This window comes from Gallus gallus, chromosome 1, assembly GCF_016699485.2.
Source record: "Gallus gallus isolate bGalGal1 chromosome 1, bGalGal1.mat.broiler.GRCg7b, whole genome shotgun sequence".
NCBI lineage: Eukaryota > Metazoa > Chordata > Aves > Galliformes > Phasianidae > Gallus > Gallus gallus.
The window spans coordinates 48,782,853-48,796,278 of record NC_052532.1 but is presented as its reverse complement, the minus strand read 5'-3'; positions in this window follow the sequence as shown (position 1 = coordinate 48,796,278).

The following is a 13,426-nucleotide window of genomic DNA, read 5'->3' as shown; positions in this document are numbered from 1 at the left end:
GGGGTTCTGTGTACATTTTCTTTATTGTATAATTTTGATTCAGTCCTACAAGACTGTACACTGAAAGGGGCAAAGATCTTGAGAATGACTTAATATTTACTGTAAGTACGACAGAAACTGGAGCTGGGCAAGGAACCTTCATTCTGGTATTTTTTTAATACTTGGCAGCCTGATGGTTTTGAAGGTTTTAAGAAGTATTTTTGTGAGTAATTTTTAGCAAAAAAATTGAACAAAAACTGACCTATTTTCTTTTTCTTCCCTAGCAATTCAGTCACAATGTCTGCTTGACAATTTGGTTGTAGACAAGTCTGAATTACAAACTTTTTGCTACTTGTACTGGCAGAGGAGTAACTGGAGTTGCATGTTTTCATCCACTTTGCAGAGTGCAATGCTCTTGTGAGTGGATTTTGCTACTATTTCCTTACATCCAAGGACTGAGGAGATTCAAGAACCATGAGTTTTATTCCACACCCCAAGCAGAAATCTAGTAGATTAGACTTAAGCTCTTCTGCCTGTTTCCCTTGAAATTGACCTTTTTTGCTTCAGTCTTCCCACCTTGACTTCCAACTCCTCGCTCTTGCTTACCTCCATTTCCAGCCCACACTTTCTTGCCTAGTTCATCCAAATTTTGACCATTTTCCTCCTAGGATAGCTCAAATCTCCTCCAAGACAAATAATATATCAGCCTGTTTCACTTGGCCTCAAACCAACAGCTCATCACCTCACACACTCCGCTTCTTCCTCAGTTTTCCACCCAGTTTTCTTGATCAGCCAGTCTACTTTACTTCCATGTTAAATCACAGTTTCTGTTTCTATTTTCTCTTTCTCTATCTGCTGTCCCAGCTGTATTCCCACTTTTTCCCATGCCTCACATGACTTTCTACCTTCCATATCTAATTCTTGCCCTCTTCCGATTTGAATTAAGTCCCCACTTTATGCTGCTTGGGCACTGATAGGGTAGAGAGTAACTGAGGCAGGCATTTTAGTTTTATTCCTGTTACCTGACCATAGTCCAATCAACAAACAGTTCAGAGCTACAAGCAAAGACCATGCTCCATGCTTGGCTGTAACATGCCATGGATGCAAGATTTGTGACAGTGGTTAATATATTCATGTGCTGAGACAACTGCTTATCCCTTTGACCAGTGTCAGTGCACTATCTCCTTACTCTTTAACTCCTTTACCAGTCCATACATATCCATCTGCTGTTCAGTACTGCGTAACCTCATCAGAATACTTCTGAGGCCAGGACTGCTTTGTAGTTCTGTCTCTGAACAATGTATAGCACAGTGTGATCTTGGTTAAGAGTGAGTGCTAGATGGGATTATGATTATCGTGATGATAATTAAAATTAGGATGCCTGCTAAAAGTATGAACACTCTGTTTTCTTGGTGTTGTTGTTTATTTTTTAAGGGCTTTAAATTGCCAAATCTGTGCAGACTTTTACAGGACCACTAAAAAGCACATTCCCAGTGTAGATGCTATATCTTCAAAATATCAAGTTACTGTGGAGTCATCAGAATTTCTTACTGGAGGAAAACAGTCTCTTTTTTTTCACAGACCTCATTCTTTTTTACAAATATTTTCCAATAAAATGTAATCACATTTGATGTGCACATATATATATACATATATATATATACATACACACACACATATGTATTTGCTAGGTACATACCCAGAAAGTTTTAGCCTGAATACATAATACTTAGTGAAGGTTTTTGCTGGAAATGAGTTTTACCATATGAAATGTGGTCAGCTATTATCATGGAATCATAGAATAGCTTGGATTGGAAGTGACCTCAAGGATCATCAAGTTCCAACCCCTTGCCGCAGGTAGGGTTGCGAGCTGCTAGATCAAATACTAGATCAGGTTGCCCAGGGCTCCATCCAACCTGGCCTTCAGCACCTCCAGGGATGAGGCATCCACAACCTCCTTGGGCAACCTGTTCAAGCACAATATCACTCTCTCAGTAAAAAATTTCCCCAATATCCAATCTAAATCTCTCTTTCATTTAGTTTAAAACTATTCTCCCTTGTTCTGTCACTATCTACTAGTGTAAAAAGTTGATTTCCCTCATGTTCATAAACTCCCTTTAAATACCAGAAGGCTGCAATGAGGCATTCTCTTTTTTAGGCTGAACAAGTCCAGTTCCTTCAGCCTTTCTTCATAGGAGAGGTGCTCCAGCACTTGGATCATCTTCATGGCCCTCCTCTCAACCCTCTCCCAAAGCTCCACGTCTTTCCTGTAGTGGGAGCACCAGAATTGGACTCAGTACTCCTGCTGGGGCCTCACGAGGGCAGAATAGAGAGGGACAATCACTTCTGTTGCCCTGCTGGCCACGCCTCTTCTGATGGAACCCAGAATACCATTGGCCTTCTGGGCTACAACTGCACACTGCTGGCTCATGTTAAGTTTTTCATCAACCAGGATCTCTAAGTCCTTCTCAGCAAGGCTACTCTCAAGGAATTCTTCTCTCAGTTTGTATACATATCTGGGATTACCTTGACCCAAGTGCAAAACATTGCACTTTGTTTTGCTGAACTTCATTAGGTTTATAAGTGTCCACCTTTTGAGTTTATGAAGGTCACTCTGGATAGCATCCCTTCCTCCTGCTATACCATCTGCTGTCTGTATGTTTAAAATTCAGTCAGGTTTGGGACAGATTAAGTTATCTTCGCAATACAGCATACATGCGGTGTAAAACTGTCAACGGTTTAAGGGCTGGTCTGGCCCGGTTCCGCGACTAGTGGGGTGGAGGGATTTTGCAAAATCCACACCTTCAGGAAGGGAAACAGGGGACCCCAAAATAATTAAAAACAGCGGCAACGATCTGAGGAGAAACAAACTAATTTACTAAATATAGTATCGGAATGTAAGATAACACACTATAATACAATATAAATCAACAATAATTGAGAGAAAGATTGTCCAAGAGCCAAAGGCCTTACACTAATACTGAAGCCTTGCGTGCAGTCGGGATCAGCAGTAGCGAGCTGATCCGACAGGGAACACGGCGAGACGAGAAGAGGGCCGAGTCAGATGACCTGCGCCCTTATATTTGTTCCCTTGAGCAGGAATGATAGCAGTACTCGAAAAGGCTCTTGGGGACCGTAGTTCTTCTTCTCTTCCAGACAGGTACCCGGAACTAAAGCATTTGCTCTTTAACTCCCAATACACTACATGATGTTGTGATGTGGAATACTGATAACCAAAAATCATAAAACCATGACAAGAACACAGCACAATGGCTTAGGGTAGGCAAGAGGAATCATGAGTTAATCAAATCTAATTACACAAACTTGAGTTTGGACAAAACATATGGTTTAAAAAACCATCCCAGCAACAAGAAAGATGTCTCAACATCTGGAAGTACAAACTTATTAGTTGTCAAGTTCTACAAACCATTTAAAACACCAGACACGTTGAAGAATAAATCAACAAATTCCATTTATAGTGTTCAAATATACTAAGCAAGTGCTTGTAATATGCTTGTACATGTAGTATTCATGACAGAATACAGTATTTTTCTTTCCTGCCATGACCCATATTCATTGTTGTTGCCTAGGAAACGGTAGATAAAAACAACAAAAGAGGAATATTTCACTGAGCATCCTACATTGTTTTAGAGGCCTTTTGCAGATAGGTGAATAAAGAGCTACCATTCAATTTTATTCAAAAATGTAAACCCCATAATTTGAGTAGTAGAGTCTGGTGGTTAACCATCAGATGATTGATGTTCTGAGTATGACTCAGTCTGACTTGCAGTGACTATCAGGAAGTCATCTAGCCTAATTCTCATGCTAATATTATTTTTTTTCATGGTAGCCTATAAAAGGTTCTGTTACAGAACTGATACTATGTTCTTTCTTCAAAGTGCAAGAACTTACATTTATTTTGCAATGTGTTAACCAAGACAACTGAAATATGCAAATGATAAAAATAATCTGCTTAATGATTGACTCAATTGTAATTTCTCATATGCATTCTTCCAGATATGAATGTCTCACCATTGTTATATCAAAAGTTGTATGTTACTATAACAAAATGTTATGTCAAACGATCATACTGGAGGAGACATTTGGAATAGAATCATAGAATGATATAATGGTTTGGGTTGGAAGGGACCTTTAAGATCATCTAGTTCCAACTCCCCTTCTATAAGCAGGGACACCTCTCACAGGAAAGATGCTGTTCTGTATTTTAGGAACTTTTTTCTTTCTTGTAAAAATAGAATTTACTTCAAGCATGACAAATCTAACATGTCAACTCTGACTGAAGCACCACATATTCACTAATATTTAACAGGCACATGCTTTCTAAGAAATCACTTGTTCACTGAGTCACACTTCTCAAGTAAACATGGGTAAAAAAATCTGGCTGCAGCAAGAGTTTACAGCTCCTGCCTCTGCATCATAGATAATCAGGTCTGACTTTCTCAGTTGCAGAAAGTATCTCAGGACACAATAAACACAGAATTGAGGAAACAGAAACATTTTTTGTCTTTTTTTAATTCTCTAATGGTAAACAAAATAACACTTCCTGATAAGAGTTCTTTTCTTTTGCAACAAGAAAGAGAAGGGGAGGGGGGGCAGGTGGGGGAGGGGAAGGAAGTGGAGGGAGGGAGGAGAGGGGGGGAAGGGGGAGGGGAGGGGAATGGAGGGAGAAAGAGACAGAAAGGAAGAAAGGAAGAGGAAGGAAGAGAAAGGGAGGAGAAAAAGAAAGAAAGAAAGAAAGAAAGAAAGAGAGAGAGAGAGAGAGAGAGAGAGAGAGAGAGAAAGAAAGAAAGAAAGAAAGAAAGAAAGAAAGAAAGAAAGAAAGAAAGAAAGAAAGAAAAGAAAGAAAGAAAGAAAGAAAGAAAGAAAGAAAGAAAGAAAGAAAGAAAGAAAGAAAGAAAGAAAGAACTGTTGCTGGGAGGGTAAACAATTTCACTACAGGATGAGACCCATCCTTCAGTGAAACAGCATATCAGAAGAGTGCAGCAGGAGTGGCTCATCTGAGCAATCAGAGCTGGCTGCACTGTAGCAACCAATATAAAAGTTCTCTTGCTTTGTTATTTGTCAAGGAGAAAGAATATCTACTGATAGTTGTATTTACTTGCAGATCTCCTTGGAAGGGAATAAGTATCTGAGGAAGTGACACATCTCCTTTACCCCAAGTACTAAACATGTTGATCTGAAACACAAACACATCTGGTCCAGTGAACTCTGTCCATATTTTGTGCTTCTAAATGAGCCATAATTCCATACTGAAATATGCTGATTCCTTTGGACTTCTGAAGAACAAAATACATCTCCTATTTCTGCCTACACCTTTAGGTTCCTTCTGAGTAAGATTATCACCTATGACTGCCTTAGAGTTATCAGAACAGCTCCACTTCTGATAAGACCAGCAAAAATACTGCTGTGGGCAAAACATGGACAGCCACGAGGGGTTTTATTGTTAAACTTTCAGATTGTACAGAGTCAGATAACTAAGCAAGAGAACACCTTGTCTGCACCACCATTGCTACCTCTCACAAAGTTGCACCAGTGGTGAAAAAGCGAGTGGTGCTATGCCCTAAAGGGCAAAAAGAAAGAAAAAGTAAAAAAGAATGTTGATAATGCTCATGGAGCGGCCTCCATTTATGAAGGCTATCCACAAAACAATACAATGCAAAAAAAGAGACAGAGAATGAAACAAGCAGTAGATCAAACACATATGAGGAGATTAAAAACATATGAAGAGATCTAATCTAATAGAGAGAAGACAAGACTGTTCTTTCACTGTTCAGCACTGTCTTGAGATGATTGAGCCCTTTCAGGCTGAAACACCACAGGCCAGTTTACATTCCCATTAACGGACAGAAAGAAACCAGAAGAATTTGTAGATCAGTAATCACATGTGTTTGCAGGTACTGCAGATCTCCATGCAGGTGACGTGCAGGCGAAAAATATGCCCTTTGTTAAAAGTAGACTGCTGCAGATGGCCACTGAAAATGGATGAAGAAAATACAACGTAGCAAAATGGTAATTTAGGCTGAGGAAGTATAAAGGAGCATCTGCTTTTAGATAAGGTATTGAAGTGTGAAATCGTTTTCCCAAGAGAGTCAGGAGTCTGAGTGCCTGGGCTCCAGTGACAGACACTTTAATAACGAGATTGGATCAGGCAGGGAAGAAGAAAGCAGCTGATGTGTTCCAGGGCAGAGTGTTACTTCCCGTGCGAAAGCGTTCAGGTGCTTTTTTGTCCTTTAAGCGCTACCACAGTAGGTCAAATACAACATTCATATATTGGCAAATACAGAACAAAAGAAACACTCTCACACACACAAACATGGTTAGAAATGCATTTGTAATACTCTAGGAAAGTACAAAAAAACAACAACTGTGCTTAAGTTACTACTGTGAAAGCCTAGCTCCTTTCTCCACACTTGACCAATAAGCCAATGGCTTCCTGCTCCCTGCTACCTCATAGGCACCCTTCCTCCCGGTCTCATAATGGTTCACTAGTAATGCTGTGGCAGGGGCCAGGATGCCTTCTCCACGCCATATAGCTTTCCCAAAGGCAGTAGTGTAGCAGGAGCACTGCCAGGAGCCCGCAGGGCAGTTCTGGGCACAACTGGGGCTCAGGGCGGCCGCGTGGGGGACAACGACCGCATGGCTGCGCGGGGCTGCCGCCCAGCAGGGCCCCAGCAGCCCGCCCCACAGCCCTCGGGCCTGCCTTGGCACGACCCTCAAGCGCCCTCTCTCCACCGCTCCCCTCAGAGGCCGCAAAACGCCGGCTGAAACCCGACACCGGAGACCTCCCTGCCCCCTTGGTGGTCCGGGGCCGCGCGGGGCGAGATGGAAAGCACGGAGTAGAGCTTTGCCCCGGAGCGGCTCCGGTTCCGGGTTGCCGGGCCATACTGTGGCTGCCGGCAGTGGCGTCGTGCAGAGCTCCACTCCGCAGGCTCTGAGGAATCCGGTCCGGGAAATACCACTCACCCTGAGGCAAACCACGACCTCAGCAGCTGCAGTCTCCCTGCAGCCTCACAACCGGCTCAGACTGGCTAGAACCGGCCCGGGCCGGATCTATTGGCGCTGTGTCAACATTGCCTCCACCCGCACCACCCTCCTCCTCCCCCTTATGCATTCCCCGGGCCTCCCTCACAGAGGCACGGTGAAGCTGTGCTCCCCCGTGTGGCCCCTGCACTGCCTGGCTGGGTAATGAGACGCTGACAGCTCCTTGCCCTTCCACAGCCAACGTACAGTGCCTGCCCCCAGTTCATCTCTAGTTTCTGGGCTTTGGTTTCTTGCCCGTATTTCCCTCCATCCCAATGCGGAAAATACTTTTTCCTTTATGTTGGAAATATCCAAATAATTTTGTCAGGACGGTATCTCTGATAAAGCAGATTTTATTCGCGATTGCAATGGCGGGCGTCCCACAAGCAGGAGAGTGTGCTTATGGGCATGGATATGACCGCTTTTGTACCTTGTTTCCCCCCCTCCCCCTTGCCTCCCCTGTTTCCCCACTGGCTGGGTACTCCAGGTTCACAATCTTATCAAAAGGTTTACATTTGTTAATTACTTGTTAATTCGTGTGTTATCTGGTGTCAGTCAGTAGCAGTCCTGTTGTCTCCAAGATGTCTCAGTACCCTTCTCATTCTTGCAATGTGTGTGACATATTTTTTTTCATGCTGGCTATACATAAGTTGTTACTAGCTTATATATGTATGCTGTTAATTGTTTAACTTCTCCTTTAATTCTCTGTTACTCAGGTCCTGTCTATCCAGCACCAAAAGCTAGTAGTTTTCTGACATAAAGGGGTTTCTGATTTGTAAAGATATCTATTACGTCTAACTTGCCTTTAACTGAAGGCCCAGAAGTTTTTCAGATGGCTGGGCAGACAGGAGCTTCAGTCTTTGTGCTTTTAACTTACTCCATCTACCTAATCTCTATGGTTTTATATATGTATATATATATATATGTATATATATATATGTATGTATATATTATTTTACTTGTATACTGAATATGCATTGTTGGGGAGGGTTTACCTAGAGGATGAGCAATGAAAACTACCAGAGAACCCTGATAAAGTAGAAGGAAAACCTCTTCCCCTGAAAAGAGCTATTAATTGTAATAAAGGATCCAAATGGTAGCAGAGGCCATGAAATTAACAAATTCTTATCTTGTTCTGATGCAGAAACAACATTCATTTCCCATACTTTACATGTTTTTTTCCAAATCTGGAAAAAAACGAGCACATCACAAGCTTTGTTTTTTGGGGTCAGAGCTACCTCTCCATTTGCAAAGGGCCCCCCACAGCAATTTGTCCCTCACAGAGATGATCCTGTCCTTTCCTGTCTGAGCTGCACACAGGCACTGCTTCTTAGAACGTAAGACTGCAGCTACTCTGTCCCTTCCTGTCACAGCTCCATTACTTGCCAAGGTCATGGCTAAGAGAGCCTCCTCTGAACAGGGCCCAGAAACGGGTGAGTCATCTCATGGCAAAACTAGAGACAAAAACTTGGGTGGTACCCAGTCCCTCCTGCCCCACCTTCTGCTGTCACTAGGAGGGCAGGCACACCTCAGGTTTTCTCTGTTACCACATAAACATAAGACACTTAATCCTTTTTTTCCTTTCCTGGCCCATCTTCCCTTACAGATTAAAGGAAACATGGCATGGCCACATTTTGCAGAGGATATTGCAGGGGATTGAAAAAAAAAAAAAAAAACATTTTTCCCACTGTGGAGCAATTTCCTCTGCTGTCAACTAGAACATTAAGGAGATGGTGCCTTTTTGCTGTGGAATACTGTGGGATCCCTCTCAGGTTTTGGGAGCAAGTGACTTACACAGTTTCACTCTGTCAGAGTGCTATTGTCAGGCATGGTTTTATGGAATTTTTGTTGAAAACTTCATTTTCAGACCTTCATGTTTCAGAAAAACTGAGGTTCTTGTACAAGGGAACGTCTCCTACTATCTCAAGGGTGAGGGATGTGTATATGTTGGCCACTCTCCATTGTTAAACTTCCTAGACAAGGAATGTGCCTGAGCTGCTCCCGTTGACCTGAATGAGGGTAGGAAAACACGTGTAATGATGTGTACCTCCAATTGAATCTCTGGAAGTCAGTCATCAATCTATAGGTTCCACTTCCACAGGCTTCAAGTGGGAAAGCAATTCTTTAACACTTCAATCGCCCCTCTGGGTGATTGTGGAAAGTGGGTGATTGGGTGAAAAGTACTTGCTTTTTTAAAGACTTTTCCCTCATGGACATGCCATTCACATCTGCATCTGGAGGTAAGATTATGGAGGCTGCTCAAAAGCAATGACTTCTCATGTTAACCTTGTTCAGTTTCATAACATTGTCTGCATTGTGCAGATCAAGCAAGGGACAATGTAACTTCTCACAGCTTGTGGAATGTTGAAGTCCTGCTTTTAGACTCCATATGTCCTGCTTATCTAGGATAAACAACCTTTCTGAGGTGGGGTGTATGTTTGTTTAAGTTTCTGAATTATTTGCTAGGTATCAATGTCAGAGGAGGAAGCTGCTGATATGGCAATGGAGGCTGAACCTTCCCACCAATATTTCATTACATTTTGTTGCTGTGCAACAGATGGCAGCAGAGGGGCAGTATGGCAAAATGGTGTTTGAAGTGGACATGCAGATGAAGCAAAGGTATGTCACTGGATTCCTCCATGTGGAGGAATGACACCTATTTATATTCATTGATGCTTGCTGAACATTTATGCAGACCAAACTGGATGTGAGCATAGTGAGGCCGTGAGTGGTGCATTTCAGCAGTGTAGCAATGTTGAGGACAGTGGGTCATCTCTGCTGGTGCAGAATCTCCTGAGAGCTGCATATAGGCTCTTGTTAAGTCCTGTCAAAATACATAGCTAATGGTGATGGTGACTATGTTGAAAAGCAGCATCTTGTAGCTGAGAATTTGCTCTGTCAAATAGTGTTATCATGTTCTTTGCATCTGTTGTAGTTTCCGTGAAAATAAATAGGAGACATTACTTTTGGAATGACCTACGACGAACCTTTGTGTACTACAACTACTGATGGAGTAGATGGCAAAGACAACAGGTATAAGTCATCTGTGTGTTATGCTGTGACAAATGTATGCAAAATTTAGACATTCCTAGAGAAGTAACAATGAAAGCTCATACACATGCAAACAGTTTGCTATCGTCATGTAATATGGGTTATGATGGGTTGGCAGCTGCTGGCAGCCAAACTCTCACCCAGCCTTTCTCTTACCACAGCAGGATGGGGGAAGAGGACAGGGGGAACAGGAATGAGGAAACTCAGTCAAAATAAAGACCAAATACCATGGTAGGGAAAACAGACTGACTTTGGGAAAATTAGTTTAGTTTTTGCTAATACATATACATAATAATACTGGTTTGAGTATTGGGAAACAAAAAAGAAAGTAACATTGAACACTCCTGTCCTTCCTTGTTTCCCAGACTCCTCTCCAGACTCCTCTCCTCTCCCCCTCTTATCAACACAAACCATGCTTCTTTCACTAAGGAAAAAGAATGGTTGCAGGAGTGCTGGGGTATGTTGTGGTCAATACGTAACAGTTTCTCTCTTCTGCTCCTTTTATCTTAGATTTTTCATTTGGTCTGGCATGGAGATAGGAGGGGTGCAGGTACCCCTACACACCCCTCTACCAATGTCTTAACACCTACACCCGTTACAGCACTCAAGAGTTGTTGAACCACAGAATAATTTTAGTTGGAAGGGACCTTTGGAGGTCATCTGTTTCTAGTCACCCCCGTTTCCTTCCCATCAAAGGGCCTACTTTTTTAGATTAGACTGTTCTCAAGCTTGCCCAGATGAATTTTACTGTCTCCAAAGACACACGTGATTCCACATCCTTTCCAGACAACTTTCCCCAATATTTGAGTGTCATCACTATGAAGACTTTTTCCATACATTCACTTAAAATTTCCTTTGCTGTAGCTTGTTAGCATTGTTTCCTATCAGTTTGCAGTGCGTCCTGAATGGGGCAGTTCTGTTTACATGGTAACTATCAAAATCGGGGCAGCAATTGGAGTCCCACTACTCTCCTGATATATCCTCATAGATCAATAAGCATCTTTTTAAGACACAAAAGGCTGTCTGATGATTCTGAAACGGAAGGATGGAGAGATTAATTAGTGTCAACTCCTACATGTTATCGAAGGGGGGGAAAAACAAAACAAAACAAAACAAAACAAAACAAAACAAAACAAAACAAAACAGCCATACCATAAACCAAAACCACATCCGCACTAACACTTGACACAAAGCTAAGGAAACCCAGCAAAGCAGAGGAACACTTGTCAATGCTCTTCATTTGTTTTAAGTATCATTGCAAAGAAGCTTAACAAAGCTAATGTGGCATGCACAGTGCCTGAATACCTATACGGGTCACTTGTGTACACGTAGAAGACTGAGTATTATTATAGATGAAACCAACTTTTCTCTATAATGAAATCACCTTTTTCTGTTTCATGTCCCATTGTTGCTACAATATTGCAACAGTGCTTCCTGCATTTTCAGTCTTTCCTCCTACCTTTTGTAATTTAGGCTCCTAACCATTTTGGAAACTCTCCACTGGACCTGCTTTAGCTTGCAGTTATCTTTCTAGAACTGAGGAGTGCTCTCATGGACACAGTTCTTTGGAGTGCTGCAGTTTTGCAAGTGCTGAACAAGAATTCCCTGGAGTCTGTTGTCTGCACTTGTCGCTAACGCACTTTCAGCTCAGTATGCTGTAGGCCTAGTGATTTCTGCAAAAGTGCATTATGGGCTCATGTTTAATTTCATGTCTACTAGGAGCTGCAGATCCTACTTTTGCAAAAGTGCTTTCTCATTGATCCCCATAGCTATATAGGTTTGTCAGGTTGTCCTGTTCCAAGTGCTGGGCTTTGCACATTTTTTTTTTAAATAGAATTTTCTGAGGCTTCTGCTGGACTATTTTTTCAGCTTGCTGGGATTACTGCTGAGCAGCAGCCCTACTGGCCTCCCTTAATCAGCTATAGAGTGTTTATAGAAGTCTGTTCACATACCCTTCTCACTGCCTGCTGAAGGAAACATATCTATTTCCTGATTTTCTATGAAATAAGAGCAGCATAATCTTACTGGGTAGAAATTTATGTTCTGTACCACCTCCTTATCTCTAAATTGGAGATACATGGATCTGAAGGCTGGACTATTCAGTGAATAAAGAATTGGTTGGATGGTTGTAGCCAGAGGGTTGTTGTCAATGACTTCATGACCAGCTGGAGGCTGGTTTACAACACCAAGCTGGGACGGAGTGTTGATCTGCCAGAGGGGAGAAGGGCACTACAGAGGGACCTGGATAGACTGGATTGATGGGCCAAGGTTAATGGTATGAGTTTCAACAGGGGCTAAGTGTTGGGTCCTGCATTTTGGTCACAACAACCCCAGGCAACCCTACCGGCTTGGGGAGGAGTGGCTGGAAAGGTGCCTGGTGGAAAGGGACTTTGGTGTACTGATGGACAGTTGGCTGAATATGAGCCAGCAGTGAAGAAGGCCAATGGCATCCTGGCTTGTATCAGGAACGGTGTGGTGAGCAGAACTAGGGAAGTTATCCTGCCCCTGTACTCAGCATTGGTGAGGCTTCACCTCGAGTACTGTGTTCAGTTTTGGGCACCTCAGTACAAGAAGGACATGGAGGTACTGGAGCAGGTCCAGAGAAGGGCAACAAAGCTAGTGAATGGCTTGGAAAATCAGCCCTATGAGGAGAGGCTGAGGGAGCTGGGGCTGTTTAGTCTGGGGAAGAGGAGGCTGAGGGGAGACCTTATTACTCTCTTCCAGTACCTGAAAGGTGCTTACAGTGAGAGCGGGGTAGGTCTCTTCTTACTGGTGACAGGTGACAAGACGAGGGGAAATGGCCTCAAGTTGCACCAAGGCAAGTTTAGGTTGGACGTTAGGAAACACTTCTTTACAGAAAGGGTAGTTAAGCACTGGAATAGGCTCCCCAGAGACGTGGTTGAGTCACCATCCCTGGATGTGTTTAAGAGCCGTTTGGATGTGGTGCTCAGAGATATGATTTAGCAGAGGGTTGTTAGAGTTAGGGTACTATGGTTAGGCTGCGGTTGGACTTGATGATCTTTGAGGTCCTTTCCAACCTGAGTAATTCTATGATTCTATGATTCTATGATGAGTGGTGTCCCCCAGGGATCCATCTTGGGACTGGTGCTCTTCAGCATCTTTATCAGTGACATAGACAGTGGGATCGTATGTATGTACCCTGTTTGCTGATGTCACCAAGCTGAGTGGTGCGGTTGGTACAACAGAAGGGAGGAATGCCATTCAGTGGGACTTGGACAGGCTTGAAAAGTGCAAGGTGTTGCACTTGGGTCAAGGACTGGAAGAAGAACTTACTGAGAGCAGCCCTGTGGAGAAGGACTTTGGAGTCCTGATGGACAAAAAAGCTGGACACATG